The sequence below is a fragment of the Camelus bactrianus genome, chromosome 7 (assembly GCF_048773025.1).
Source record: "Camelus bactrianus isolate YW-2024 breed Bactrian camel chromosome 7, ASM4877302v1, whole genome shotgun sequence".
NCBI lineage: Eukaryota > Metazoa > Chordata > Mammalia > Artiodactyla > Camelidae > Camelus > Camelus bactrianus.
This window is the reverse complement of record NC_133545.1, coordinates 30148240-30165132: the sequence shown is the minus strand read 5'-3', so window position 1 is coordinate 30165132 and position 16893 is coordinate 30148240. Positions and strand designations below refer to the sequence as shown.

The 16893-nt window shown below is 32.7% G+C and overlaps 1 protein-coding gene across 2 annotated transcripts in view; it reads right to left on the bottom strand.

Annotated features, from left to right (window-relative positions):
* TFEC (transcription factor EC) overlaps nucleotides 1-16893 on the bottom strand; it is a 338168-nt gene that overhangs the window by 72542 nt on the left and 248733 nt on the right. The window contains exon 1 of one of the 2 annotated variants that reach the window (XM_074367177.1): nucleotides 1220-1355. The exons of the other annotated variant lie outside the window; for it this stretch is intronic. The gene's annotated coding sequence lies outside the window, so the exon portion shown is untranslated. Of the gene's footprint in view, nucleotides 1-1219; nucleotides 1356-16893 lie in introns of those variants that run through there. 2 annotated transcript variants of the gene reach the window in all.

Below are 16893 nucleotides of genomic sequence, written 5' to 3'. Positions count from 1 at the left end.
GTTCAACAAAATTACTATACTACTGCTTTGTAATGAAATGGAAAAAAATTTTTAAAAGCATGGTAATCAACCCAAAGAAATAGGCAACATGAAAATTGTCTCTATTCCATTTCTTATATAGCTAACAGAATTTTTATTTTCATTATTTTCATAATGGGGTTTACAAAGTTTGACCTATTTAAGGTAGCTTCCACCAAATAAGTAAAAGATTTAGTATTAATTCAAAAGCTACTCAAAAGTGTAAAGCTACATTCAGATTCATCTAAAATAGAAGTGAAGCAGAATTGTCTGAATAATCTTGATATTGAACTCTATATTCTGTTTCACTTTGCTTTGTCGACACAGTCTCTGAACAGAGAAGACTTGCGAAGGTTATTTTAAAGTCTCTTAACTTTAAATGAAGTCTCTAGTAAATAAGCTACTAAAAGGCTACCCAAAATCAATTAAAGATTACCTCAGGTTTATTTTCTCCTCAAAATGTCTATTCTTAATAGAACATTTTAAGACAGTACTGAAAGCACGGGATTACAATTTATATAAACAACTATATATAAAAATATATGTGTATTTTATATGTGTGTATATACAGATATATACATCTTCAAGTCCCTACTATAACTCTGCTAAGTATTATAATTGAAAACTATCACTATAAAAATTTATTGTTTTGGGACACTTGACATTTCCTACACAAATTATTTAGGTTCAAATCTTCATTAAAAAACAGAGTAATTTTTAGTCCTGAAAAAATAACATATGCTAAAGTATTATCTGGTGTCATTTCTGCTATGAATAGTACTTATTTTCTTACCTTTAAAAGCCAATAAAATATAAATTGCTAAAATGTAAATAGAAATTAACATTTACTCATAAAATAACATATAAGATGCAATAAAATGTTAAATCATGTTCCAATTTAGTAAATATCCAAGAATATTACACTAGAAGAAGAAATTGCTTTGGTATCATGAAATAAAACAGTGATTTCTATGTCTTGATTAAAATAAGACATTAATAGACACAGTTTCAGATATATTTTACCCAAATTACAGCAAATCACAGCTCAACTACTCTAATACCCTGATATCTAGTGATCACACAAGACGAAACCATAATTATCAGCAAGACACACATATCAAAGTAAAGTAGATATTGATTAGACTTGTCTTTATAGTTTGTTTAAAGTACAGAAAATTAACCTGCCAGTTTAGTTACCTACCAGCAATGATTGGATTCTATCAGTGTTATCACCTTTACAAACAGCACCGAATTATAATCCCTCTTCCCATAACATAAGCACCATGCCAAAAGAGACAACCAAAGTAAATGGTCTAACCCATGAATAATGAATAATTTGGGCTGGTTGGAATCTACTTAGTTGAGGAAAGAGAAAAGAGAAGTGGCTCATTAGGGCATTTCCTGAACCTTGGCTGGAATTTCAGTTAAGGAAGAAGAAATGACACAGCAGTTTCAAGTAGGGGGACTTCCTTTCTTTATCTAAAATATGCTAACAATTTGAGAAACAGCACTCCAACAAAACTACTCAACAGTAAGTGGCCACAGTAAAAGCTCTCGTTGATCCCATTATTGCCCCATAAATCAGCATTTCTTCCCAGAATATACACAAGCAGTATATAGTTGTTATCAAAGTGGACTAAGATCCCACGTTTATTGCAACATGCTAAGTCTCACATTTAACATTTCTTCAACAAACTGACCTGCCCTAATTTTCAGTTTTTAAGAATTGCCATCTTGTTCAGAGTATTAACAGATTTTGAGTTTTTGCTTGAGGCCATCAAATTTTCCATATTTCAAATAATCACATTCTCCTAATATATGACTTTTCTCTCAAAGTGACTCTAGGATAATTTTCATCTATTCTAAGAACATTTTATCTTCCCTTGTAGCTGGAAGATACATAAATCAGCTTACAAGATTTATAATTTTTATTATTATTTTTCATATTGCAGTGTGATCTATATTTTTAAGGGACATGAATACTGGTTACTCACTTACTACTTTTATAAATGAAACATCTAAAGAAGTCCCATTTTATTTATTAGTTAACTGCATGAACATAAAAATCTAAAGATACAACTTCATTCCCACACTAGAATTTATGCTGTATATTTTGCATTTATTTTATAACAGTTACAGCATTTATTTACTTAACCTATATTTTTAAAAAATACATGAAGCAAAGGCTTCATGTTAATCATTGAAGTTTCATGCAAAAGTTATGTTCAAATATCTCTTGCCTTTGTGTTTTATAATATCATGCAATTAAATTGACTTTTATGTTTGTCAAGGAGTGGAGTTTATGTGAATATATCTCAGTGCTTTGTGTCTTCTCTGAAGAACTGCAAAACTATTAAGTAAAAAATAAGTTTTCTCATTATCAATTACTAATTTTTTAGTCATCTTACATTTTCTGATGATGGTATCATACATTTAAATCTCCTAAGGTGATGGGAAGGAGTAAATATGTAATTTAGAGTAAAGCTGATTAATTTAAGTTAATATCAGAAATAAAGAAACAAGATTAATAAAATACATTATTCAGAAAGAGAAATATTTGGGATTTTAACTCATTTTAGAAACTACTTTATATTGAATTATAGTTTAAAATATATTTGTGTGATTCAAAAGGTAAATTTTGAAGCTCTATTACTATATGGGCACACATTTTGGTTTTTGAAAACTTGAAAATGCACACATGGATACACACACCTGAAGCAATAGACACTGATGTATCAACACTGCTTATATCCTAATGGTGGTACAAAAGGGCGTTTAAGATATTTCAAAAATCTTATTTACCTATAGTTTCTATATTTTATATAATAAACATGCTTGTAATTTATATTAAAATATAATTTTAATTTGAAAAAGTTTGTACACCAAACTATTTAGGGATAGTATACTATTTTGTATAATATTGTGATATAATTAGAAATAAATATTTGACCTTCATCCCTGGTTCCTGGTTCACGGTTTCTGATAGGGGTGACAGGAACATCTTTTGCTACTTTGAAAGACCCTTTGAACAATATATGGGTTTAGGTTAAAGAGATGGCCTGATGGATCCCTAAATAGCTTCAAGATGAGGGCTGGTTATTAGAGGGACCAACCATGTGATTAGAAGTTTATCTTTCTAAATCATAGACTTGATCATCTTATTCTCCTTACTTATAACCATCAGAAGCTTTCTACCACCTAAACTGATTCCTCTAGAATAGCATATGAAAGTCTTCACAACTAAATCTAAGTCTGGGTTCCAAGCTTCACCATAAACATCCTCCCTTCCTTCTGCTCAGAATGTCTGGCTTCAAGACTCTCCTTTTTTTCGATGTCTAGATCGTATCTGACCTCCTGCTTATAGGTTTTCAGGCTTTCCTTGAAAGATAAGAATTAAACGTGTGTGTGTGTGTGTGAACAGATGGAACTTGACACATCTTTCTACTATAAATGTTAATGTCAATATAATTTAATCTCAAAGAAATATATAAATTCAATATAATATCCATCAAAATTCTAGTTACATTCTATTGGATATTTGTATTACTATTTACTAAGAAGAATAAATGAAAAACAGCCAAAATATTTTGAAAATAAAAAATAGTGAGGAAGGACTTGACCAATGAGGTATTGAACATATTGTTTAACTACACTAACTAAAACAGCTTATTGCTAGCATATAGTAGACAGACATTTCAATGCATTTTTAGAAATTTAGTGTATACAGAATTTTGAATTTAACATTGGTAGGAAATGGATATATTCCTCATTAATTACTTTAAGGGCAAATAACTAACAATTTGTTGGGAGGTAGGGAGAGAGAAAAAGAGAAGTAGAAAGAGATCCATACCTCTACTATACCAAAAATTCAATTTCAAAATCTTAAAGACATAAATATAAAAATTTTTAAATCACTCAGAAAAATGTGATCATTTAGTAACCCACAAAGCAGAGAAAAATATAAACAAAGGAAAGTCTAACATATATGACTACATACAGATTAAAATCTTTCTAAGAAAAGAAGTATTTTTTTTAATTTGACCAAACAAAAACTGGGAAAACGCTTTCTCCACAGCTTTGAAACATATATTGCGTAGGTAATTGTTATGCTGTATTATAAGGTTTTGATTATTTGTTTGTCTTCTTACCTGAAAATTTACTTATTGATGGATTGGACCATAACATTTTCTTCTCTATATCAGTAATTCTCTCTTAGTTTCATGACACGGAAAATCATGTAAAATACGCATCTCATACTTATTCCAGGTAGAGGACAAAGGACCAGGAATATTTAGATCCCACTAAAATCCCCCTAAAAGCCAGGTAGTTTGGTTTCAGACTGCCTCTAGGGGAATATTAACTCCCAAGCATATCCTGTCCAAGTTACATGTGGGCAAAGTGTGTTTTGCCATGCTGAGGGCAGCCTGCTGACAAAACTTCCATTGTAGGCTGTTGGAAAGACAAGCTGTCATTCGCTGAAACAGTATGTGATATATGGAAATATAGACAGAACAGAGACAGCATATGCTTCCAAGTACTTAGAATTAGTCCTGTCACACAGCAGACAGTATATATTAAACACTAAGCCTTATGTTCTTTACAGTAACGTCTCCATCAAAACCAATATTCATTTATTTATTATTCATTAATAAGCTTCTACTGAATGTCTACCATGTATCCACCACTAAGATACGAAGACGAACAGGTATGATCCTTACCCTTAAGGAGATTAAAATCTAATAGACTTTGGAAGACAAATTATCCATGGTTTAAATTAAAGGGAAAAAAACCCCAGAAATTTAGCGAGGTAATACATGAAATAGCAAATAAAAATGATGTAAGGAATAAACGGATTGTTTTCTTACATCTGATTTTGTTAGGGAATGGGATATTGAAATGAGAAATGCCATTAAAGTAGAGATTTTTTGGTTTCTAAAGTCAAACATATTTGACGGTGCTAAGGTAACAATTAGTAATAGATAATGTCTAGGTAAAATAATGTTAAAAACATATTAACAGATTATACAGAAAAAAATGCTTGTCAAATGGCAATTAACACACTTTTAGAAGTGGACTCAGAGAATAGTTCTACAAGTAGAAAGCAGATATTAGCTTTTCAAAAAGAAAAAGCAATACATTCATTGTTACTTCATATTGTTTTCATAGAAGTCTCAAAGATACAAGGCAATTGATAAAAATCTTTTTAATGGTAATTGATTTTATACATATTCACCTGGGATGTTAAGGGCCACTCTGCCCGTAAGTGTGCTTTTTTTCTTACCAACATGTAGCCTAGTCAAAAACAATCGTTAATTTTTGAAAAACTCTCAACCTGATAAACAATGAAAAAAACTAGCTTCTCTTTTAAAAAGCTAAATTCAAGGAAAGGGTATATCTCTCTAGGAAGTTTGGAAACTCCAGAATCAGTATTACCATAGAAAATAAGCAAACAAAATCAGATATGAGTATATAGAACTGGAATTTATATGTCACTCATGAGTAAGAAATTTTACTTTTAGAGAGAAATTAATATTACCACTAAGTTATTTGGCAAATAATTTGCATTGATTATTCAAAAGTCTGATTTAATTACCAATTTGGTGACGTGCATAAGCTAGAAAGTGAATGTTTCCTATTTTTGTGTAGTAACTCCAGACTCTGCCTGAATAGCAGTTTAAGACAACCACTAAATGTCAAATCTGATCTTGAATTCCAATATCATTTAAGAATTACAGACTAACATATAGGAGTTCATCCCACTAAAATACTAACATTGAAACTTATCTAGATTTCTACGATTTCACTAGCACATTAGCAAGTACAGTATTTGTAAAGTTTTAAAATGCCTTTTAAAACTGCACTAAAGTTTCATTCCATCAAAGTTATTATGTCCTTAACAAGAAGCATACCAGGCACTAGGACTGTGGAACATGTGTAAAATGATCAATTACACATATACAATTGCAATAGTAGTACTTTTTCAGTTCTAAAATGCTCTTCATCTATCTCAGTGAACTTCAGAAACATCAGCTCATCAATTCACAGTGTTAGCAAAAGTGCATGACTTATCATTACTCTGCGAGAAATGGAGAATCAAATGACTTTCGCAAGTTTTTCTGTCCCCAACAACTCAGTTTTGAAGAACAAGGAATCTCTAAAAACCTTTAAGGCATTAATATAATTTAATTCTTCTATGATGCCAAGGGCTTTAAGATTTCTCTAGAGCTTATGTTTAATCTTGCCATACACTAGAGTATTAAACAAAGAGCCAGCACTTCTGAAAATTATGAAGTAGGTAAAATTTGTCTTTAACATGCAATCTCTATGTCCTTTTCCCTTTTGCCAGACAGGTGCCACGATCCCTTATCATCTCCCCAGTTTGCTACTATCTAAAACTATTTTTAGAAAACTCTCTAATTAATTCATTATGTACTTTATTCACCAAGGTATAAATGACTAATAAGACTTAAAATATTCTCCTTCCCCAAAGCTTTTGCATTTGGAAGGTGTGAATCCTTAAGGTAAAGAGAGAAGATATATTTAAAATTGGGAAGGGAAGATTATATATAAAACTCCAGAAGTAAGAATTATTCCATGAAGGCTGTCATCTAATCTATACTCAGATTAGAAGATGTGTTTATTATCCATAAAATAAATAAAAGTATAAAGCTTCTTCCTCTGTAATATTAGAATGTTTCAAATGAGATGGCATCTCCTATGACTGACACTGCAGCTCTTTAGAGATGAGAAAAATGACAATTCTTCTACAGTCTACCAAAATTGTACAGCTGCTGTCTGCCAGACAGAAGAGGACAGGATATGCTATACCAGACAACTCCAAAAAGTACAGAATGTTAAAAACAAAATGTTGTTTTATAGTGTACAAAGTCAGTGTGGATTGGTGGGGGAGCTCTGTTCCACACAGTTACTCATAGACCCAGGATAATGGAGGCTCCATACCCATATATGCTTTCAACCCTACTAAGCAGGAAACAGGATGTGGTGAATCATACGCAGGTTCTTACAGCTTCTGAAGGAAGTGACACTCATCACTTCTGTTCACTCATTCATTGGCCAAAGCTGTCAACGACCATGGCTACTTCAAAGGAAATTAACCTCCAATATTTCCATATGCTGAGAGAACCAGAATATTTGTCATTAGGGAAAATGACTATAAATCTCTCCTAATAGCCTTTAACTTACCGACTCTCCCCAGGGAATCACCCTTTAGTAAAGTTTAGTTCTTCTATAATGTCACCTAAGAAACAAATTCAGTCCTTCCAATAATAAGCTATGAGCTTTATTCTAAAACATTTCACTAAAATACAAATAAGAAGAGAGGGCAGGTATAAGAACAAGGGAGGGAGCAGGTAGCAAGTTGAAGATGATGATTTCAATTATGATTTGGGGAGATGAAAACTAAAATAAAATAAAAACTCTATGACTATAGACATGTTTATAAGTATTATTACTTTTGTTCTTAAGATACATACCCAAAACACCTTCCAGAATCTATCTACAAGCGGGGAACTGTCATCTTTCAAAGGGCATAAAAATACAAGTCATTTCACAAATTCATATTTTGCTTCAAGCAAACACAAGTTTTCATGATTAAACTGTAATAATTGTAACAATGTGATGATTTTTAAAGAGATATTATCTGGAAAGGTAATAAGATCAGAGACAAAGAAAGAAGTGTAGAACTATTTTTCCATATTGCCATTTTGACACTTTTAAAAATTCCTGTAGAGATTTAAAAAAGGCCCATGCATACAAAAAAGCATGAGCCTTTTTGTTTTAATTTACAATTTTTGGTTGACATCTTTAACTATGATAAATCTGCCTTTTGACAAAGTGAAATAAGAAGAAACAGAAGGAGGAAGGAGTAAGACTGTTTTTTTCCTCCAGTAAGTTAGGGTGTAATATGCAATAATGTATAAAATCTAGATGTGACCTAGACTAAGCAATGTGTAAATGTTGTCTTAGGGATCATTTATACTCTTGGTGACAAGAAATGCCAGTAGTATTTAAATTCACTTTGATCGGTAGGTGCTTCATGATGTGGGTATAAAACAAAGGAAAAATGAGATTCATAAGACTTCAATAAAGATGTCAACAAATGCCAAGAATGATGGTATTGTGGCAGGAATAGTCTTTTTTTAATTGATAATCTCTTTGGAAGTTGCCAACATGATTTGTTAGTATTTCTTAATTTAAAAAATGTATACAGACAGTCCCCAACTTATTATGGTTCAAAGTATGATTTTTTGACTTTATGGTGATGCAAAAGGAATAAACATTCAGTGGAAGCCATACTTAGAATTTTGAATTTGGATCTTTTCCTGGGCTAGCCATATGCAGTAAGATGCTCTCTCCTGATGCTGGCCATATCAGTGATCTATAGCACCCAATCAGCCACATGATCACGAGGATAAAAAAACGGATACGCTTTCAACCATTCTGTTTTTCACTTTCAGTACAGTATGTGATAAATAGCATGAGATATTCAACTTCATTATAAAATAGGCTTGAGTTAGGTGATTTTACCCAACTGTAGGCTAATGGAAGTGTTCTGAGCACATTTAGGGTAGGCTGGGTTAAGCTATGATGTTCAGTAGATTAGGTGTATTAAATTCATTTTCTACTTACAATATTTTCAGCTCATGATGGGTTTATTTGTACACAACCCCATCGTAAGTTGAGAAAGATCTGTGTGTGTGTGTGTGTGTATGTATACATACACACACATATACACATATAAATATTTAGAAAGAGAGGATTAAAATTTTCAGTTAATAAGACTTTTAATCTCATTTGGGCGGATGATAGAAGCCAAAATAAATTCACAAATCAATATTCAAAATTTCACTTCAATTTTTCCAAGGTACATAAAATAGAAATTACAAGTAGAAAAAACTGATACTTTAATATTATTTTGCTTTAGAATCTGCATTTTGAGTACTCCATTTTTATTTGTTTTTTCTCCCCAGATTAAGAATCTATTGTAATGTCTTAATTGCACAGTGTTGTGATGGTCAGCTTTGAGTACCTGGACCAATGACATCAAGTCTGACAAACACAAACATGTAGCCACACATTTACAACATCTATCCACTGACATCATGGCCAATGAAAACCATTCTACATTTTCCAAATCACATTCCCATCCCTACCTTTGCCATCTGGGACTCACCTGATAATCCAGATTTGCCCGAATTCATGCATGGCCTCTACGTTTGTAAGAATTATGATTCTTATGCCAAATGGTAAAGAATTAACATTGGATTATTCACTTTTATTTTATCAGAGTTGAAATTCTAAGATAAATTAAATATAATGCCATGGCTTAGAAACTTTTTAATGGAATACATTCTTACTAGGTAGAGGTTTCCCTCAAGGGAATGTTAATAGTTAATTTGCCAGGATACTTAGTTCGTGTAGCTTGAGTATCTATCTCCTGCCATGACACTGAAATGAAAAGGATTTGTTAAATATAATGAAATACTTCCTGAAACATAAATTACTGGGTGTATCTAGACTAGCAGCTTGTAAACATACTAATTACATTGGGTGTAAGCTATGTGAGTGGCCTTATCTTTCAATATAATATTTGTATTTATTACATTTCCCATATGGTAATGCTTCCTTTCATTTTGCTATCAACTAATGAGGAAAAAGTTGAAAAGCATTAACAGGAAATAAAAATATCTCCAACTAAAATGGTAGAGAAGGGAGGCCAAGTATTATGAAATAGAGGCACAAATGTATTAAAGTATCAGGTCTAGATTCAAGTAATTTGTATTAGGTGCCAGGAGCTGTGCTAGGAGCTTTCATGGAATATGGAATGCAGTGATTTAAAAAAAACTTTTTTTTAAGGAAACACACTTAAAAAATTATAAAGTTAGAAGTCCGGAAAATTAAACCCCTTAAAAACTTCCTATGTTAAACAAGAGAAAAAGAGAACTGGGAGAAAGAAAGTGGCAGTCACCATGCTGGTATTATCTGAGAATCTATGACAAGTAATGGTGTGTTTAGAAGTGATTCTTTTCTCCTGTGTACGGATGTTGAATCATGCAAAAAACTATACTTTATTTTCTGGTTGCAACTCAAAGCAGGCAGAGTTTAGCTTTGAAAAACCCAGGGACTACATGGGTTTTATTCTCCCTATTTTGGATGAGAGCTCTGAAACAAAAGGGACACACACACATACACATACACACACACACACACACACACGCAAATAATATGGCTGTTGGTGACTTCTGATCCTCCAGTTCCTGAAACTAGGGGCAAGAGATGTACCTCTCATACTGTATGCAGACCTACAACAACTGTTAACTTTCTTCTGGCAAGCTGATATAAAGCCGTAGATTGAGTATTAGAGAAAAACGGCTGTGACAAGGAAGGAACAACAGTGAAACTGATGCTGAGTAAACTTAATTTTAAAGAAAAGAGAATACAAGTAAAAGTATCAGATACAATAGTTAGATTTTAGATGCCTATACTATCAATTCGCAGAATATAGGAAGCAAAGTGAAAAATGACATTTCAGCATGGTGAGAAGAACGCAATTCCACGGGTACAGCTAAGAATTAGTAGAACGGCGTTCTCTTCTAGATTAGAGCCAGAAAGTGAGTATAGCTTAGTGGCAGAGTGCATGCTTAGCATGCAAAAGGCCTTGGGTTCGATCCCCAGTTAACTCCGTTTAAAAATAATAATAAAAAAGAAAAAAGAGCCACAGAAAAACATGCTTGACTTTAAAAAATACATAATACAGTATAAGCATTAGAAGGACTGCATTGCACATAAAGAGGAAACAACCAAATGGGTTACATGAGCTCAGGGAAGCATTCACAGTGTAGATAATTTTGACCAAACATTGATAAAAAGAGAAGTAATATGAGATAGGTACCACCCGATATCACAAGGTTGGAGTTATTCAGCTACCTTATTTAATTCTGAACATTAAGATTTTTAAAATTTTATTTTTCTAGCTTTATTTTGGAATTGACAAACATAATTGTATATATTTAGTGTACAATATAATGATTTGATATATATTGTGAAATGATCATCACTATCAAAATAATTAACACAACCATCACCTCACATAATTAACTTTTTAATGTGAGAACACTTATCTACTCTCAGCAAATTTCAAGGATATAATACCATATTATTAACTATAGTCTAGTTGAAAGCAGAACTTCATAGTTAAAATGAGCAAACTTAAGTTCATTATTAATTTGTTAATAGCTCATCCCTACAGGAATATTAAACCTAACTATAGACATAATAAGTAATCTGCAATGGCTTTTTATTAAATGTAATTGCCACAGAATGATTTAGAAGCTAGAACTAAACATTAAAAAGAAAATCATCCATGCCTGAATCCAACAGAATGCAGGACTCATTCAGTAGTCAGGCAGGGATGACGGAGAAAATGAGTAAGTCAATATCTAGGTCAATATGACTCTTCTCTGTCTAAATTCCATTAATAAATCTCATTAATTCAATGAGGAAATAGCTGAATAAAGCTCAAAATTATAAACTTGAATAATATTTGGGGCTTCTCTTAAACCTCATGGCTCGTATTTTCCAGAAATAGAAAATAAACTTCCCTTACATTGAGAGAGGGGGCTATGTGTGATCACAAATATATGTACTTTTGCTGTTAAAACTTGAATCTTTTTACTCGTTAACTCAAACTGCCTTGACTTCTCATGTTTATGCAAAACAGATTTTTTGGAGAAAAAAAAGAAAGGTACGTAACATCAGAGGAAATCATCAAAGAACTAGTGGCAACATCTTAAGGCTTTTATCAAAGTAGTGAGGGAATGCATTAAAGCAACAATATCTGAAGCTTACATGTGATGGGACTACTAAATTTAATAGTGTATCTTATGAACATATGTGGATATAATGATTTTTCTTAAGAATGCTCATTCTGACAGACTTTGTTTCTAAGTAAGAGAACATTATTCTCTCAAGACAATTCAGAAAAAAAAATCCACCAATATTTCATTAATAATAGATGCCTCACACTCTGCAAACAGATGAAAGTTTTTGAAAAACTATATGCACTATAAGTGAAGGTTATACAAAGCAGAAGAAGCTTATGAATGGAAAAAAGTCATTTAAAATCCTTCATCAAATTCCTACGAGAAAATGGTGGGCTATAAGATGAATTGTTAAAACTGAGTCTTAGTACATGAGCGTTTAAGTAAAACTAAGGGGCTCTCATCTAGCAAATCTTGTTAAGCAAACTATTGTTAAATTTGAGATTTCTATTTACATTTATCAAAATGTGACACTATGAAGAAAGATTCTTCTGGGTGCTATATGGGGCCTTCCCTTATACGTGAATTACAAAGTCACTGGTATCTAATTTCTAGACTCTCAGCTGCCACGGTATAATGCTTAGTTATTTCCTCAAAAATAAAAAGATAATCTACAATCTCTAAAACTATATCATTTAAATTTATGGAAGAATTGGAATCTATGCCTTCCAATGTGAACAATATTAAATTTTACTCAGTTGTAAACTTGGGCCTTTGAACATTAAACAAGGAAGTGACTTGCCCCAAAGAAGACAGGAGTGGGAGTCATTAAATACACTAAAGTTCTTCTGCACATATTCTCCATCATGGTCAGAGCAGGTCTTGTTGGCTATCACACAGGAAAATAATGTGTTACTGCCTTCTAACTGATATTTTAAAGTATTTGTACAAAATCTATTTAATGAGAATAAGCATTTGTTCTTAATAAAGAGCTATTAGCATAGCTCTTTATATTCAAAATAAGAGATTTACTGCATGCTTTGTACATAAAATTCAAAATATTTGGAATATTCTTTACTTTCACAGTGATTGAGTTACCAAAAATAGATATAACTGACCAACAATTATTTTGTTTTAAAACCTTATCAGAATGTAAGTTTATTTTCATCCAGCTATTGTATCAGCAAAACGTCCTTCAATTCCTTTAATGTTTGTGTTTTCAATTTTTGTGGGGCAACAACTACTTGGGAAGCATATTTAAGGGTCTAAATGTTAGGTAATAAAATGAATCACTGGTTCCTGGTAAACAGCCAGATGCTGAGTGTCATTCTCTCCTTTAGCATTTTTAATGCCTACATCTGCTGACTTCAGGCAACTGACAGCTTCCCAGTCTCAGGCTCGGAGGCATAATCTGTAGTTCCACTTGGAACCTGCCTATGTAAGATGCAAAATACTCAGTTGGGACAAGTGGCACCCGTGAAGAAGTTTCTCTTTTCCAAAATTATTTCCACTGAGCAGCACTGTCTACTTTAGTGGAAGGGAGACCAAATTAGATTTTACCAGTTATGTAAGAAATTGCATGGGGGAAACCTGAGCAAACGAGCACCCCGTATCCAACGTACCCCAGTGTTGCTGCAGTGCTGCCTAAAGACTTGCATGTGTGATGCCACGAAGTTGGCTAGAGCCTTAAACCAATACAGGTATCAAAAAGAAAATCGTAGACTTATAGTTATTTATGTGAAAGATGTCTTTTCCTTGTTTCATACTGTAAGTTCAAAGAAGGCAGAAACTTTTTCAGCTTAATCACCATTGTATTCATGTCAAAACAGTGCACAACATATACTTAGTGCTTAATAGCTCTCTGTGGAGTGAATGGAACTGACAGGCGTTTGGTATTGATTATACTCCCCACACTTTAAACGTAACCAGTCATCCTTTTGTTCTGGAAACATATGCATCCAAAAAAACGGCAAAGGATCTGGGGCAAAATTACACTGTAACTTACATTTTTGAAGTTGAGAAAAAATGTTCCCATATGCATATACCATAACACCTGCAACAGAGATGAGCTATATAATACAATCCTTTGAATTTGTGCCTTGGAAACTTCTTATGAAGAAGACCACTTTATTATAACAAAGACAAAAGTGGTGAACACTTACAAAGCATTTATAATATCTTAGTAACCACACTAAAATTGCACAAATTTGAAAAACAACTGAACAATTCTATGAGGAGGTACTGTTGCAACCCCATACTACAAATCAGAAAACTGAGTTATAGAGTTCAAATAAATAACCAGAGTCATACCAGAGGCAAAATTCAAGCTCAGAAAGTCCAGTTCAAGCTAAATTTTTAACATCACCCAACATCACTTCTAAACTCATATAAGTAATCCAAACTAAACTCGCATGAGTATTCCAAAAGAAACTGCTTTTCTACAGAACTGGGGCAAATAGTATACCGTATATTAATACACATCTGATGACATTTAAGCCCACAGTATTTATATTCAGATGCATGTGTTTGTATATTTACCTATATTAGCATAGTCTGGAAGAGGAGAAATAGGAAAAGGAGAAGAAATAATAATAGTAAAAATAGCTGCAAATATTTATTGAATATTTACTATACTCCAGACACTGTGGTCAGCATTTTTCAGGCATTATTGGTTTAATTCTCTTCCAAAATTTTGATAGGTGCTACCATTTGTTTCAGCTACTTTTTCCAAATTATAAAACTCAAGATTGGATAAATGAACTTTTTGGTTTCAGGTGCTCTTCGGAGCCTCATGCAAAGGATGTGAGATGTGAGAGGAAGGGAAGAGCCAGGTGCTTTGTCCTGGGATCCGTAAGGTTGGAGCTGCCATCGGCTGAGAGGGGATCATCTGCTGGAGAAATTCCCAGTGTGGTTTAGAATGTGTAACTTTGAGATGCCTATCAGATATCTACATGCCAATATAAAGGAGAAGAGGAGATGAAGTGTACAAATGGGAGAACTGGTCAAGGTAGGGGCACACAGAATCCATTCAGAGTGAAAGGAGGGAAGCCAGAGGGTGGGACAGACTCACAGAGGCTGGGAAATTCGGCTGGGAGAGTTTTAGGAAGTTCTTTTCTGATGCCTCACATTTCCTCAGTGAATTAGAATGTAAGAGTTAAAAGGCTGGTGAGCAAGGACACGTGTAAAACAGAGATGGAATGAATCTTGGACATGTAATTGGATTTCTGGGCAGTAGTAAGGGCCAATGTGAAGTTCACAATTATCAATTTAAATTGAAACCAGACAGCCTGTTTGTTTGGGTTTTTTCCCCGTCTACTTTCTATGGTCATGTAACAGAGTACAATTGGATTTGAATAAAATTGAGGTTTTGCCAGATAAGAAAAGTGAAGAAAGAGATGGAAAAAGGATTTGAGAGTGTGAATTTGATGTTGCCAATGGTAATAATGTTAACAATGGTAATGATAATGAAAGCTAAACTTATAGTGCATACTTTGTATCAGGAGGGGACTGTTCTAAGCGCATTATATAAATTATGTATTCTTCACCATAACCTTATGTGGCATGTGTAACTACTAGTATTGCCATTTTGTAGATGAGTAAACTGAAGCAGAATGATTAAGTAAATTACGGATATAAAAGTTATAGATAGTAAATTGTGAAGGTGGGATTTAAGCCCTTTAATTCCAGGTAGTCTGGCTCCATATAACAATAATTCCATACTGCCATGAACTACTGTGGATTGTATTGAATAAGAAGAGAATTAAGAACATGAAGAATGAAAGTAATGAAATGGTGGAAGAATCAATGGATTGTAGCTGCCAGTAGAGTAAAAAATAACAAATGTTTAGAGCTGTGGGTCTTCAATGTACAATAAAATGTAAGAAGTGTTAGTTAAAGAGTGGAATTCTTAGAATTAAAGATTATGAAGGAGGTACATATATTTGGAATGATGAAATCTAGAATATAATCATGTAGAAGGGTGGTTAACATAATAGAGTAAGAACATTGGAGGAAAAGAGACTAAGGAAGTAAGAGACCAAAGTATTGGAGATATTATCTGCTGAGGAATTGAAATCACCAAGACAGAACAATTTGAGGGGAGAGTGACATAGATCCAAGGGCCCAAATATTCAGAGAATAAAGGGGACTGACACTCAGATGGTGACTGATGGGTAGGGTTGCCAGATTTAGCAAATAAAAATACAAGATGCCTAGATACATTTTAATTTCAAATAAAAAAAATAACTTTTCTTTAAGTATGTCCCAAATATTGTGTGGGACACACATACACCAAAAAAAAAAAAAAAAAAAAAATGTTATTCACCTGAAACTCAAATACAGAGCTGGGCATCTTGTATTTTATCTGGAAACCCTACTAACAGAACTGGCATCTGAATTCAGATTTTTCCAACTCACAGATTTAGTTCCTAAACTTGATATATTATATATCTTTATTGCTAGTAATAGATTAGGCAAACAAAGTAATGATAAATCTTATCAAGTCAAAATTATACTCCTAGTATGCTAAATTAGAGTAAATGCATTATATGATCTTACTATATGATAGTCATATGAATATATAAATACATATGGCATTTTATGAAAGCAAAAGCATTTTGAAAGCATAAACTGTGATCTAAAATTTTGATCACTATATGAGTAGTAAGATATCAATGGGTAGGCTCCTTAATCATCCCTGTTGTTAATACAGTTTAGCGAGTAAGTTCAATTATGATGGCAGGAAAATAGCTATGCATTATCACAAATCATCTTTCATCTTTGACATAAATGGGAAAAGACTCCTCTCAGTAATTCCATAGTTATATTTAAAACAAATTTAGCATTGTGTTTGAAGTCATGCTGTTAAAAGCAATAGGTCCCATAGTTTGGAATCAATGCTACAGTAATGTCTGTCATTTAAATGTGGTTTTTGTTGTTTTTTTTTTTGCTTTTCCAATACCACTTCATGCTGTCTCATCTTTAATTTAAATCCTTTTTGAATTATGTAGACAAAATCAAGAAAGACAGTAAAATATGAGTGTAAAAGAATAGAAATCTAAATTCAAAATAAATTAAATACACAAATATTTTCTGA